At 37.6% G+C, this 14764-nt stretch overlaps 1 protein-coding gene across 13 annotated transcripts in view; it reads right to left on the minus strand.

Moving 5' to 3' along the window:
• MPDZ (multiple PDZ domain crumbs cell polarity complex component) overlaps positions 1–14764 on the minus strand; it is a 154150-nt gene that overhangs the window by 129896 nt on the left and 9490 nt on the right. The window contains exon 1 of one of the 13 annotated variants that reach the window (XM_082696744.1): positions 4400–4535. The exons of 11 other annotated variants lie outside the window; for them this stretch is intronic. The gene's annotated coding sequence lies outside the window, so the exon portion shown is untranslated. Of the gene's footprint in view, positions 1–4399; positions 4536–14764 lie in introns of those variants that run through there. One more of the 13 variants, XM_082696739.1, reaches the window with a different exon arrangement.

Consider the following 14764-nt stretch of genomic DNA (forward strand, 5'->3'; position numbering starts at 1 on the left):
GTGGCAACATTTCCACTGGCCCCATACCAGCTGCAATGCCCTGTGGAATCACTGTCTCTCTCTCCTGAACTAGAAAATTCTAATTACAAATGAATGATACTCAAAGTTTGAGTATCAACTTTGTATCAAACACATCAGTACTGGCTAGGCGCAATAAAGTCAGCTCTATCTTCCTCCCCCTTTGAAAAATTAACTTGAAAAGACAAACAGTATTCATGCCTTGGAGGGGGAGGTAGCCCATTGATTTAGAAACCCACTGATTTACGAGGAGTCTGCAGACAAAGTACAGAGTAAGCAGTTCCCCACTGAGAAAAACACTGTCATCCCAAAGTTCATCTACAAGTTGGTTATGTGGAAAGAGAATTACTTTTCTTTTCTTTTCCCCAGAGAATCTCTTATCATAGTGCTTTTGTTTTTGTTTGTTTTGGTTTTTTTTTTTAAGCTCCACTCAACAGCAAGTCAGACATTAGCTCCCAGATGACAGCTCCATTCCTCTAGATTTCAGAATTTTAAAAAAAAAGAGAGTTTCACAGTTTCTCTTCTCTGCTCTGATGTCCGTAAAATAAATTTTTTTTTTTTTTTTTTTTTAGTTTTTCCAGATTTTATAATGAGTAGCCATGACAAAGAGATAAGAGGTTAAAAACAACAACAAGGGCGCCTGGGTGGCTCAGTGGGTTAAAGCCTCTGCCTTCGGCTCAGGTCATGATCTCAGGGTTCTGGGATTGAGGCCCGCATCGGGCTCTCTGCTCAGCAGGGAGCCTGCTTCCTCCTCTCTCTCTCTCTGCCTGCCTCTCTGCCTACTTGTGATCTCTGTCAAATAAATAAAAATAAAAATCTTTAAAACAACAACAACAACAACAACAACAACAAAACCTGTTCCTTTCCATGCCCGATACCCCATCCTAAGGATTCAGCTCTAACTATAAAGAAACTCCTCTGTAACCACAGACATTTTGATATGGGGAGATAGAGTCCACACACGTTGAACTGCATGAATTCTCCTTCTCATCCCACCATCAACCTTCCCTCTTCAACCCCCTCAATACTGTGTGGAAACAGAAGGGTACCTGGGTGATAACTGTGAGTCATGGCCAATGGGTAAGATGTAAAGAAATTCCAATAAATGCCAAAAAATGCCAAGTTCTGAAGGCTGTTCTGGACAATTCAGGGTAGCTAGTGAAGATGATGAGTCAGAGGGACAGTAAAGAGAGGAAATGAGATGTGAACAACACTAATGCTGGGGCAGAAGCAAGGGTGGTAACAGCAAACATACAACAGCCACCACATCTTGTGCACTGCTTGAAACTTATGTTATCCAACTAAGGCCTTTAATCTTTACACAAGCCACTTACTTTATAAACAAGGAAACTGAGGCACTGAAAGAGGAAGCAACTTGCCCAAGGTCATACCACCAGTACATGATGGAGCCAGATGTGGACCCAGGCAGTTTGGCTCCTATTAACTTCTACAATATGCTGCCTCTCAACAGGAGGAAGATTCACCTTACTCTTCTCCTTCCTCTTTCCAAGTTCAAAACTGTGCTGAGTTTACGCTTCACAAGGAGAAACCAGAGAAACAAACAGACCAAAGTGCATGACGTCTGAAATGGATAGGTACAGACAACTTAACACAACCAACAATCCATACAAAGCTATCAACAACTCAGAACTAAGTATTTTAGAAATTATGGGTAGGTTAAGATCAGTAATAGTCACCATTTATATAATGCTCATATGTTTAAATAAATCACCCAAGATCTGAAGAAAAATCTCCAAGAAAAATAAGCCTCCTTACAGTAATATTCAAAGTACATTAAAAAAAAAAAAAAGGCCGCAATATTTCAAGGTGCTAAATCCCTCAACACAGTGGAAATAGGCATATTCAAATAGCATCAAAAATTAGCTACTGTACACTAGACCCATCTTGTTACTGTCCATGTAATTCTGCCTTAGACACGTACTATGTGGGTATAACTGAAGCTATTAGAGCAGCTATGACACTCAGAACTACAGGTCATACACCGTAGGTGGCTCAGGGACCTCAGTGCCTATGAAGCACTACAGTACTGGGCAAGGGCAGGCTGTGCACGACATCCTGGGACCAGGGACCCTGACCTGCATGCTCTTCACATTATCCTCCACTGCCTTGCATATTACTCTACCTTCCTGAGAGGGCAACAGATGAAGGGAGAGACTCAGGTCTTACTCAAGGTCACACAGCTAGTAAGCAGAGAACATAGAGTTGAATCCAACTCTGCCTGAATTCAAAGCCCACACTCACTCTATCACACACATTTTCCAAATTATACTGCAAAAATCATATAGTGGACATACATTGTCGGATAAAGAAAAAAGACTGTGTAAGACAATGTGTTAAGTTGCTAGTATCTGTATAAAAGGGAAGGGAAATGTTTGTGCAAATGAATTAATATGTACATTTGTAAAAGAACATACTATTTCTGTAAGTTTTCCAAAGACAGTAATAGTGGGGGGGGGGGGCTATGGGATACTAAGAGAAACTTATTCTGCACTGTATTTCTTTTGGGGTTTTTTTTGCTTTTTTTTTTTAACTTTCTTAGAATTTATTTATTTATTTATCTATCTATCTGACAGAGGGAGAGAGAGAGTACCAAGTATGAGGAATGGAAAAGAGGGAAAGGACAAAGCAGGTTCCTCATGTGGGGCTCAATCCCAGGATCCTGAGATCATGACATGCCATACTTAGCAAATAGAAATACAGGAAACAGGAATACTTAACAAATGGAAATACAGAAATTTTCTATTAGCAAATAGAAAAACAGGAAATATAGGAAACTTAGCAAATAAAATACAGGAAAATGAATTAATTTTTTAGTATAAGCACATCTTGTACAATTCTTGGGACATACTTATAACTAAACACTAATTTGCTGATTATCTGAATTTCAAATCCAACCAAGCATCCGTTATTTTATATGGCAACCCTACTTATGTATATATATATATTACCTTAGGGAAAAAATCAAATTTTAAAAATCATTTAAAATTTAAGGCCTTTATGCTTCTTGCAGAGCATTAACAACATTAATGTCATTAATAATGACAGAGTTTCCATGTCCTTTGCAAAGCTCTAAAGATTTTAGCTGTGACCAAATGACTGTCCAACAACTAGGTGAAAATTGAAGTTTCAGGAGGGGATAAAAATCAAGTCAAATTTGGTTTTATTTAGAAACAGGAACTGATTAGTTGACTAATCATACTTTTCAACAAGTTGTACTGGTAATGTGTGGGCACAGATTGTAAGTAGTAAAGAATCAGTGCTTCAAACATAAAACAGATCATTCTGTCCAATGCAGATTATATGGCAACTAGCAAGTAAAAATATGTTTTCTGCTAAAAATAACACAGAAAGAGAAACTGTCCCAAATGCATAAAATTTTCTAGTTATCTTAAACAACTCTTAACTGTAAAAGAGGTACAAGTTTAGTTTTCGTGGGTTTTGTTTAGTTTTTAATTCCAGTTAATATACAGTGTTATATTAGTTTCAGGTATACAATCTAGTGATTCCACAGTTCCACATATCACCCAGGACATGGGTACTCCTTAATTGCCATCATCTATTTAACCCATCCCTGACCTCTACCCCTTTGTGAACCATTAGTTCATTCTCTATAATTAAGAGTGTGTTCCTTGATTTGTCTTTTTTTCCCCCTTTGCCCCCTTGTTCTGTTTCTTAAATTCCACATGAGTGAAATCATAGATATTTATTTCTCTATGACTTATCTCACTCAGCATTATACTCTCTAGCTCCATCCGTACCATTGCAAATGCCAAGATTTCATTCTGTTTTATGGATGAAAAATAATCCATTGTATATAGATACCATATCTTTTTTATCCATTCATCAATCCACAGACACTTGCGCTGTTTCCATGCCTTGGCGACTATAAACAATGCTATTAAAAACAGGCGGGTGGATGTATCCCTTTAGAATCAGTGTTGTTTTGTTTTTGTTTTTTATTCTTTGGGTAAATACCCAGTACTGCCATTGTTGGATCGTAAAGTTGTTCTATTTTTAAATTTCTGAGGAGACTCCATACCGTTTTCTACAGTGGCTGGCTGCACAGTTTGCATTCCCACCAATCACACACAAGTGTTTTCTCCACATCATCGCCAACACCTGTTATTTCTTGTGTTGTTGATTTGAGCCATTCTGACAGGTGTGAGATTATATCTCATTATAGTTTGAACTGCATTTCCCTGATGGGGAGTGATGATGAACATCTTTTCATGTGTCTTTTGGGCATCTGGATGTTTTCTTCAAAGAAATGTCTGTTCCTATGTTCTGCCCATTTTTAGTTGGATTCTTTGTTTTCTGGGTACTGAGTTCTATAAGTTCTTTATATATTTTGAATACTAACCCTTTTATCAGATGTCATTTACAAATGTCTTCTCCCATTCCACAGGTTGCCTTTTTGTTTGTTGATTGTTTCCTTCATTGTGCAGAAGCTCTTTATTTTGTTGAAGCCTCAATAGTTTTCTTTTGCTTTTGTTTTCCTTGCCTCAAGAGCGATCCAGAAAAAAGTGGCTATGGCCAAAAAGAGGTACACCTTTTTTTTTTTTTTTTTAAGATTTTTATTTATTTATTTCAGAGAGGGAGAGAGACACAGCAAGAGAGGAAATACAAGCAGGGGGAATGGGAAAGAGAAAAGCAGACTTCCCGCCAAGCAGGGAGCCGGATGCGGGGCTCGATCCCCAGGACTCTGGGATCATGACCTGAGCCAAAGGCAGACACTTAACGACTGGGCCACCCAGGCACCCCAAGAGATATACCTTTATTAAGTGAGTTTGCTGCAATGCTTTGTGGCTGGTCATCACTCAGCATCCATTTATTGCATTTTTTTAAGACTTTATTTATTTGACAGAGTGAGAGCATGAGTAGGTGGAGCGGTAAGCAGAAGGAGAGGGAGAAGCAGGCTCCCTGCTGAGCAGACAGTCCAATGCAGGGCTAGATCTCAGGACCCCAGGATCATGACCTGAGCCAAAGGCAGACATGTAACTAACTGAGCCACCCAAGTGCCCCTATTTACTGCATTTAAATTTAGCATCTGTCTCATTCACAGCTGCTGCAGCACTACCTGAAGTTAGACAAATGCAAGGCTATAGTCATTTGCAGGTAGTTTGTCATAACATAAATTGGAAATGAGAGTAAAACTTACATTTCTAATCATAAGTCACATTCTAGGGAAATGTTCACTATCCACCAATGTTAGCGCACTCATCCAAAAGAAGCCACTCCACCTCTTCTTAGTATCTGTTCTTTTGAACTTCTCCTTCATTTCTATAGGCTTGATCAAAAAGTATTCATGAACAAAATTATTTTCAAGCTCATATTTACGAATCTTTCTGAATCCTTTCAACAATAATAGAATTTCTTAATTCTTTTCTATTCCCCAGAATGACAGAAAATTAAGTATCAAATAAACTTACCTTTCCAACATACTTGAAATACCAACTAATGGTTTTGTCCTTTTATAAAACAGAAAGAAAAATTACCTGTCCAAAGTAAAAAATGCTAAGGGGGCCAGAGGGTGAGAAAAGAACCAAATTTTGTTAGTTACTGATTCAGCAATACAGGGGGCACCTACATGACTGGCATGTTGTTGGGTGGTGGAATTAGAAAAATGAAGAAACAGTCTGGGAACTCATGGGCCAAGGAAACAGAAGAAAAAAGCAAGTAAGCAGACATTTAAAAACACAAATGACAGAAGCAGGGCACCAAACTCAAATTAAAGAGAAAGGGAAAGCTTCCTGGAGGCAAAGACCCCTGCACAGTGTCCTAAAGAACAGGTTAGAGTCACAGTGGGAATGATGAGCGCTCCCCATGTGGAGGCAAAAGCACAAGGCTCCTTCTGAGCACTTCTTATTCCTGGATTGGGGCAGGAAAAGAGAAGAGCCAGAAGTGATAAAGCTAGAGATGTGTTTACAGGCTAAATTACTGAGGGCCCTGTATACCATTCTTAAAGAGTTTGGACATTTAATTTTGAAGTTTATTTTGGTGTAGTGTGATATGGTCAAACTTTGTTTTAGAAACATCAGTCTGGTAATGGTGTAGAAGACCTATAAAAACAAGAGAAACTGGAAATAAGAAGGCCAGGTAAGAGGCATTTTCAAAAACATTGTATTTGGAGACAGGGCTTTTAGGATATACTTAACGTTGAATGAGGTCACAAGGGAATGGTCCTCATCCAGTAGGACTGATAGTCTTATAAGGAGAGGAACAACTATCTATCTACCCCTTCCTCCCTCCTCCTTCCACATGCAAGTACCAAAGAAAAGCCACGTAAGGCACAGTGAGATAGTGACCACTGATAAGCCAGGAAGAGAGTTTTCATCAGAAATCAAACCCTGCTAGACCTTGATGTTGGATTTTCGAGCCTCTAAAACTATGAGGAATTAAATTTCTGTTGTTTAAGACACCCAATCTGTGGTATATGTTATGGTAGACTAAACTAACTAATACAGATTTCAATCTTCCCACTGCCCTGCTCCAAAGAATGTGCTACTAAACACTATGCTGTCTCGTTCTTTTCCAAACATAACCAGGAGAACAAGGGTTAGGCTTCTCACGCAAAGGAAGACAATCTAAGTGCTGACCGGAAAGCTAGAACAAGGCTACACTCTGTCTCTTGGGAACTAAAGAAGAGAAACACTAGAGAATAAACCAAAGATAAGAGGAAGATAAGTAAAGGATGAAAGGCTAAGATAAGGTACAAGCCTGATTTATGAGACTACAGAACAAATCAGATGAGAGAGACAGAACACAGGTGACATTACAAGAGCAGCAGGTCTTCCTCTTGGGGAGATCCATCACCGCCAATGAGAGGTAAACAGAATAACTGGTCCCTAAGACACACAGTCACTGACATCCATTCTTACAGTGAACTCCATTTTGGCAGAGATAATTTGTAGGAAGCTCTTTATTCCATTCTATCACAGCCTGCTTGGGTATAGCACCACACTACCAAAACCCACATAAACCAATCCCTTCAAGCATTCTGCTATAGAAATACCCTTGGCTTCTTTAACTATTTCATTTGGACACTCTACTTTGAATAAAGATCTGAGGCAGCTTACAGGCAAAGGTAAGTTTAATAAGACCACTGAAATAACGAAGAACCTTACAGGAGGGATAGTTACATCAGAAACACAAAGCATGGGGAAGCAGCTACTATGGCAGATGAATAAAATACTATGAAGTATTCAGTTTCAATCAAAGCCCAAGAAAACCACTAGGTTCCAACCAAACAAAAGAAATCTGCTATTGAAAAGGCAAGTGAAATCTAACTGACAAGGTTTCATTCTATCGGTGAAACCACAGTAACTCTGAAAAACATTTACAAATAATTAAAATATTTCTAGCTAACAAATTACAGTCATAGGAGAATAGAAATACTTCCATTTCAAACTCCACTAGAAAAACAAGACAAATATACACATTTAAAATTTAAAGTAGCACTTAAAAAAAACAGAAATGGAACCTATAGTTTATAAACTAGGAAAAAAGAAGCAATCTAAAAGAGGCTAGGAACAGAGAAAAAAGGAAAAAATAAATCCAAACATCTGTGGTCACAATAAATATGAATGGGTTAGACTCACTTATTGAGAATAAATTTACAGTCCACATTTCAAAAATGCAGAGAGTGGCAGAATAGTTTGATATTGTTTACCTGTATTATAAAATAACAATATATCCTTACATATAAATATATATACACATATTTTCATCATATCCAACAATGAATTAAAAAGACACATTCTTGAAATCAATTACAGATAGTAGTTACTTTCAGACAGATGAAAATGGTAGTCTCAGATCAGAGAGGGATCTAAAGGGAGCTTAAGCTTTCTCCATTTTTTCTTAAGGAAACTGTAACTTTTAGAATGTTTTTAAAGTACATATGCAAAAAGTAAATGGGTTGAAATATTTATGGATAAAATGGTGAAATGTTCAAGATTTGCTTTGGGAAGAGGGCAGAAACAACAGGACTGGCCATGAACAAAAGGCTGTTAAAACTGAATGATGGATACATGAGGATTCTCTATAATAATAATTTATTGTAATATATACATTGTAAAATGTACATTTGAAATTTTTTCTAATAAAAATTAGAAAAATAATAGATGGCAGTAAACATGTGAAAATATTAATGTCTAATTATGCAGGATAGAACTAGAGATGATTATTTCCTTCTTCAAAATTCACAATGTTTTTGAAATCCTACCATTCTTCCTCAGGGGGAAAAAAATTTCACCTCAAACTACGAAGTTACTTGGAAAAAAAAAATTTGCCACTGATAAATGTTGCCAGAAAAGTAACTGATTCCAGCTAGATTACTTAACTGCAGCAAAAGGAAATGAAATATTATAAAAACATTTCTTCAAAAATTAATATCTCATAAGGAATTTTCATTTTAAAAATTTTCATTTTAAAAACAAAGCTTTATTCAGATTTCCTGACGGCTACTCAGCTGCTAGTTTCACCAAGCAGTTTTAGGTAAGAGCCTTAGAAGCAAAAGCTTATCGCTCTGGATTAGCCAACTCTGTGTGAGAGAGAGAACAGCAGGGCAGGAAGTGATAGATGACTGTAGCTGTTCTACTTCTGAAAGTATATACAATAGAGACCAAAGTCCCCACATTGGGAAAAGATGGGTGAACCCAAGAAAGTGCACACAAATATAAATGCTTCAATTAAGAGAAAATGTATTTATCTTTCATACATATTCAAATGACAATTCAATATAATGAATAATCACATAATATATCTAACCTAATACTACAAATGAAGAAATGGCAAATTAATCCACAATTATGTAGACATATATAAATCAAATTCATTACTCTGACCACAAATCCACATACTCTAAATAAGTTTTGGTGAAAATAATATCTCGTTCCCTTGCATAGTAATTTCCTAATAGGGAAAAGAAACCTGCAGGAAAATACAGGGGTACCTGGGTGACTCAGTTGGTTAAGTGTCTGGCTTCAGCTCAGGTCATGATCCCAGGGTCCTGGGATTGAACCCCGAATTGGGCTCTCTGTCCAGCAGAGAGCCTGCTTCTCCCTCTTCCTCTGTCTTCCACTCTGCCTACTTGTGCTCGCTCGCCCTCTCTCTGTGTCATATAAATAAAATCTCCAAAGAAATTGTTTTTAAAAAAGGAAAATACATAAAATGCAGAAGTTAGAATATTATTGGTATACTTACACAATAATATATTTATACTAACAAACATGTTCATTGAACTTATTTTTGTATTGAAAGCTACTCCCTTTTATTTTCAAGACTGTTGGCCAGAGGTAGAGGGTTTACTATCCTTTCAAAAAGTATGTGTGTTCTATCCTTAACTGCAGATTCCCTAAAGCAGAGATACTTATTTGATAAAGATGCTTACCAGATTCATAACCACTTCCAGAATTACACACTTAAATTATATTTTGTGACACTTTTGAGTTAATCTCTCCTATTTATTGCTCATGCTCAGGTATGAAATAAATGTTAGTGTTAAAAGGAACAACAAAAAACATGCAGGTCACAGACACACTAAAGCTCACGGAGGTGTGGTTACATGACAAATCACCAGTGTGTCTGGGATGAGAACCTTAGGCTGTTACCTATTACTCAACTGATTATCTGAAAGGCTGAACTTTCTTTTTAAATATATTAGATAAATCAATTCTGCTTGCAGTCTACTATATTAAATTTACTTCCTTTCTCCTTACCCTCCCACAATGTTTTAAAAAAACAACCAGCACACACACACACACAATGGACTCCACAATACCTTCTCTCTGGGTGCCCTTTTTTACATATTTTCCACCCATAATGTTCTCTCTTAATACATCCCCGTAATGACAGGGGCCCTCCTCCCAAATTGTTAACTCACACCAAACACGGGGACTCAGGGAAAAGATTCAGATCCTTCCGAAAGTGCACATTTAGCTGCTTCTGTTCCCTTGTTCCCTAGCTAAACTCAGAGGAATTTAGATTGCTGGGCAGTTTGCCACTGTTTGCTACCACATTTTCAGTGTTAAGGACCAAGATGCAACAGGCCAGCATATTTCTTGGATAGATCCAGGCAGCAGCATTCCTCCAAGGGCTGCCCTTGCAGGGGAACAACAATGGGTTGGCATCAGACTCCAGAGGCAGCTGCTGCCCATAAGCACTCACTCCAATCATGAAATTTTCTTGAGGGAAACCAAAAATGCACAGAAGGATTAACTTAGTGCCACAGAATTCTCAGGTGCAACTCCTACGCTGGCAATAAATTCTCCAGAGAAATAACTTCAGGCTCCTGCCTCTTGCCCTTTTGCCTGCCTAGAATGAGGCAACTCTCCAGTGGCCCTGAGGCAAACTGTATCCTTGGTGTTTAGAAATACCATGGATACGCAAAGCATCCCCACGGACCCTGAAACATGGCCAGCAGCTGCTGTTAGGACTTATCAACTAGAGGAGGAGGTGACCGTACAGGAGATATCTGTCATTTCTCAGCTGCCCTCTCAGAGACAGGACTTTCATTGAGTTTGTGAGATCTCAATGATGATACTGAGGCAGGACAATACGTGGCTTTGTCAACTGTGACTGAACAATTCCTCAGAGTAAAGCCCTGAAGAACAGTATACAAACAACCTTTTCAATACAGACAAATGGTGGAAACGGGGGGTGGGGAGGGCAGACACGACAGGACACACAGAATATTATAACCTTGTTGCTGTTTCCACTTATCTCCCCAGCCAACTACTTCAAGTTCATGTCCTTCACCCAAGATCCATTTTCTAGGGCTTTTCCAAACTTTTCAAATAACTCTACTTCTGCTATTTCCCCATTATTGTTCCTAATTGTTTCTTCTGTTTTGGAATCTTTTCTATAAAAATTATGAGGACTGTCATCTATCATATTGTCTACTTGGCTGTTACAGAGCTTTAAGTACTATACATAATTAGATATTTGTATCCCTCCCCATCAATCAGTGCCTCCTAAATTCAGTTTGTGGCCCTCCAGAATTCCCTTGGCTGAATTTCGATAGGAATAGAGATAAAGATTACAAACTTCACTCAGAAAAGAGCAGGCTCAAGTTTCTGATAGGAAATCCTCTGGGAAGAGAATAGTATATTGCAGTGATACTTAATGTGGCTGCTTTTCTCCCCAATGCTCCGGTGACCAGTAGTCTGCACCCCCCTGTTGGTTTGCTTGCCAGCTCCTTGCACAAAGAAGTATCATGTGTGTACTGAGAAGGACTGGTGAAAGATCATGCTTTCTCTGAGCCCATTTATGCAATTCTTTTCAAGGAGCAATTCAAAACCTCAAATTTAGCTGCAAGAAGAAATCAATCCATTTCCTGCAACTATTAATGCTTTATAATTTCAAATATCTTATTTGAAGATGTAAGAAAATTTCGTGAGTTTTTACTCTTCCTATAACATAACTTGCTAACACTACATTTTTATGGATGTGGAAATAGAAGGTCAAAGAGATTACTAACTTCCTCAAGGTCACATAACTCAGACTTTTATTAAGCAATCATATTTCTATAGCCATTATTATGTGGGGGTACTGAAAAGTCTATGTAATAAAACATTAACAACTATCTGAAAGTATCAGCCAAAAGTAATCTAATTCAGCTACAAGAGGATTTGGTGACAGAGAAGAAGGAAGCAATAACAGGCTTAAAAGCCTTATTCAATCAGATTGATGCCTGTTACTAGATTCCCTGAGTAACAAACTATTTAATTTTCCATGTCATTTTGCTGATTAAAAAAAAATCAACTTTATTCCTCAGATATAAATTGACCATCAAATATTCCCTTCAAGAGACAAAGTTTCCAAACATATATTCACCATTGATGTCTAAAATCTAAGCTTCATTGTAATCGACAAATGAATCAATAACTTGTTATTTGGGGCTTTAAAAAATGCTATTCAGTGAAAGTAGTACTAAAACTGCGTATAAGAATTGATTGCCACTGCATCTACTATAACAGTAATTCTTCCATGGACTTAAAAATAGTCTCCATGAGTGACTTTTTTTAGGCAATAAACTAGCATATTTTCACTGTATGAAATTAAACCATTTATGAAATAGCTTTCCCATATTCTTGTCTTCTTAAATAGAGCATATACGCTTCACACATATGCCTTTCCTTTAATCCTGCCAAGAGATTCATATTAGATACACACATTTTTAAATAAGAAAATTGAGGATCAAAAAGATAAAAAGTGTTTCCCCCCACATTATAAAGCTTGTCAGCAATAGAGTTATTACTAAAAGTCAACCCATTTCTGACTGATAGCAAAACCAAGACCTTTCTGCTACATAGCTCTGTGCTCTAATACTACTATTACAGGTAAGAAAACAGTTATTTACCTTCAGATTACATAGCCCCAGGAACATATCTTTTAGAGTTCCTAGACTATCTCATAAAACTCACTTTTAAAACAAACAAATTTTACTAATTGTGAAATCCTGAGCTGCTATTATAAAGTGGGCATTAACAATAACATGCAAAGCACCCACAAATAATAAGCATACCAAGAACTATTACTATTGTTATTTTGTCTTCTAATAGTGTCTGGACATCAACCTCTCCATTTTGCTATTTCCAATTTGCCATCAGATTAATCAAGCTTATTAAATGAGTAAATCCTCAACACAAATGAAAATTGATCATTTCTGAATTGGGACTTGCAAAGTGCAGTAAAGAAAGAATATAGCTTTTAGGACATTTATCTTCCCATTGCTAAAAACTATATGCACTTTTTGTGCTACTGAATACCCAAAATCACCCCCTACAATACTTCAGAGGAGTAGAAATGAATCCAAATGTTGCAAAGTCTTAGAAGTCAGCTTAGTCAAAGAACTGACAGTTAAAAGAATATTGTGTTATCTACCAGAAAACACAGAGGGAGAGAGCTGGTTTGATGTATGGCAAGACACAGATAAACACACAGAGCAGGAAAGGAAGAAAAAATAATGCGGTGAGGAAGCTGAAATGGAAAAGAGATAGAAAAGATGGAGGGGCAGCAAGATCATTTACAAAACTTTCAGAAATGTTCTGAACCTTCACCAGCCTAAGAAGAGGTAGAGCAGGGTGTTTTTTGTTTTTGTTTTAAAGATTTTATTTATTTATTTGAGAGAGAGAAAGAGAGAATGAGAATGAGAGAGAGAGAGGGGAGAGGTCAGAGGAAGAAGCAGACTCCCCGCTGAGTAGGGATTCCCAATGCGGTACTTGATCCCAGACTCCAGGATCATGACCTGAGCCGAAGGCAGTTGGTTAACCAACTGAGCCACCCAGGCGCCCAGAGCAGGGTGTTTACTGGGATCACAGAAGCAAAGGAAGAACTGAGTCATTTCCCCCACCAAAGTGAAATCTGATCTCAAAGGAAGACTTTCAACTCTATCTTTGTCACCCACTAAACAGACAAACACAGTAAAGATCATTAAGTCTGAGTCACTTTCAGTTGTCAAAATTCGTAAGATAAAATATGTGTTAAGTATGTAGAAAGTGAAAGTGCTGTGGGAGCGTTAGGCAGTATTAACAGCAGTATTAGCATCAGAATGGCTAACCCACAATGTTTCCTAATTTTAAGAAAATCAACAGCAAAAAAGACTATATAAATACATAGCATTGTATTCAGCAAGTTTTAACTACACACTTATATTCCCCTAAGCAGATTTAGCATTAAATACTTGCCCAGGATCCTTCTATTCTAACTCAAATCAATAGGCACTTTCACATCTAATTTTGTATTCATAGTTTTGTTACTTTTTTTTACTTAAGAGGCCCATAGCAAATTCTACAAATTTTAGGTTCCCCAAAGTCTGTATCTACCTCTATCACTGAAGCATATGGTAGAGCTGAATATGGACAGGTAACTAACTTTCGAGCTCTCAACTTAGTGGAAAACAATTAAATAATTACACTGCAATGTGATATTCTTAATTCTATGAGAGAACAGAGAAATCCAGTGCTGTCGGCATGCATCGGAAAGAATTGGGAGGTGTGACATGAGAATTGTCCCTAAGGACACACAACCTAGGAGTGTATGGGAGACAGCCAAGAAAGGGAAAGTCATGTCTTGCTGAGGGAAGGACATCTGCTAAGGAAATATCATCATAAAGAAACCAGAGAATTTTAACAACAGGGATCCTATAGCTCTGTGCTACCAAACTAAACAGGAGCCAGGAAAGCCAAGGCTCTGGCCTACTCGGACGCTTGTACTGCTCGCATAGCAGTGCATGTGGAATGGGTCAGGGGGACAGGCGGCAACTGAAATTCCTTTTCTGGAGAAATGATCTTGGTAATAGGGTAAATAATTCATGAAAAAGAGAAAGAACTATGATAGTGTAATCAGATGTTAGGCTGTTGAAGCAAGCCAATTGAAAAATAATATAAGCCAAGATTAAGGCAGATACCAGGAAAACAAAGAAATATACACACATTCATCAGAGGGAATCTAAAAAATTCAATGACCTCTAGATGCGTGCTAGGGGCAAGCAGAATGAGTGAGTAACACCAATGGAGTTGACTTTCAATGGTTCTAATGTGGGAAAATAAGAAATATTGGGACATTGTCAGCTTAAAGAGCAGAAAGATGTCTTCTGTCTTTAGAGGCATGGGTAAAAATGCATTCCTTGTAAACATATCCAGTTTGAAATGTTTCTAGAAAATAGGAAATATTAAAATTTAAGTTCCATGGGGGTAGCAATTTTTGTTGTTTTATTTTGTTT

Source organism: Mustela nivalis, assembly GCF_964662115.1.
Source record: "Mustela nivalis genome assembly, chromosome: 13".
In the NCBI taxonomy this organism is placed as follows: Eukaryota; Metazoa; Chordata; class Mammalia; order Carnivora; family Mustelidae; genus Mustela; species Mustela nivalis.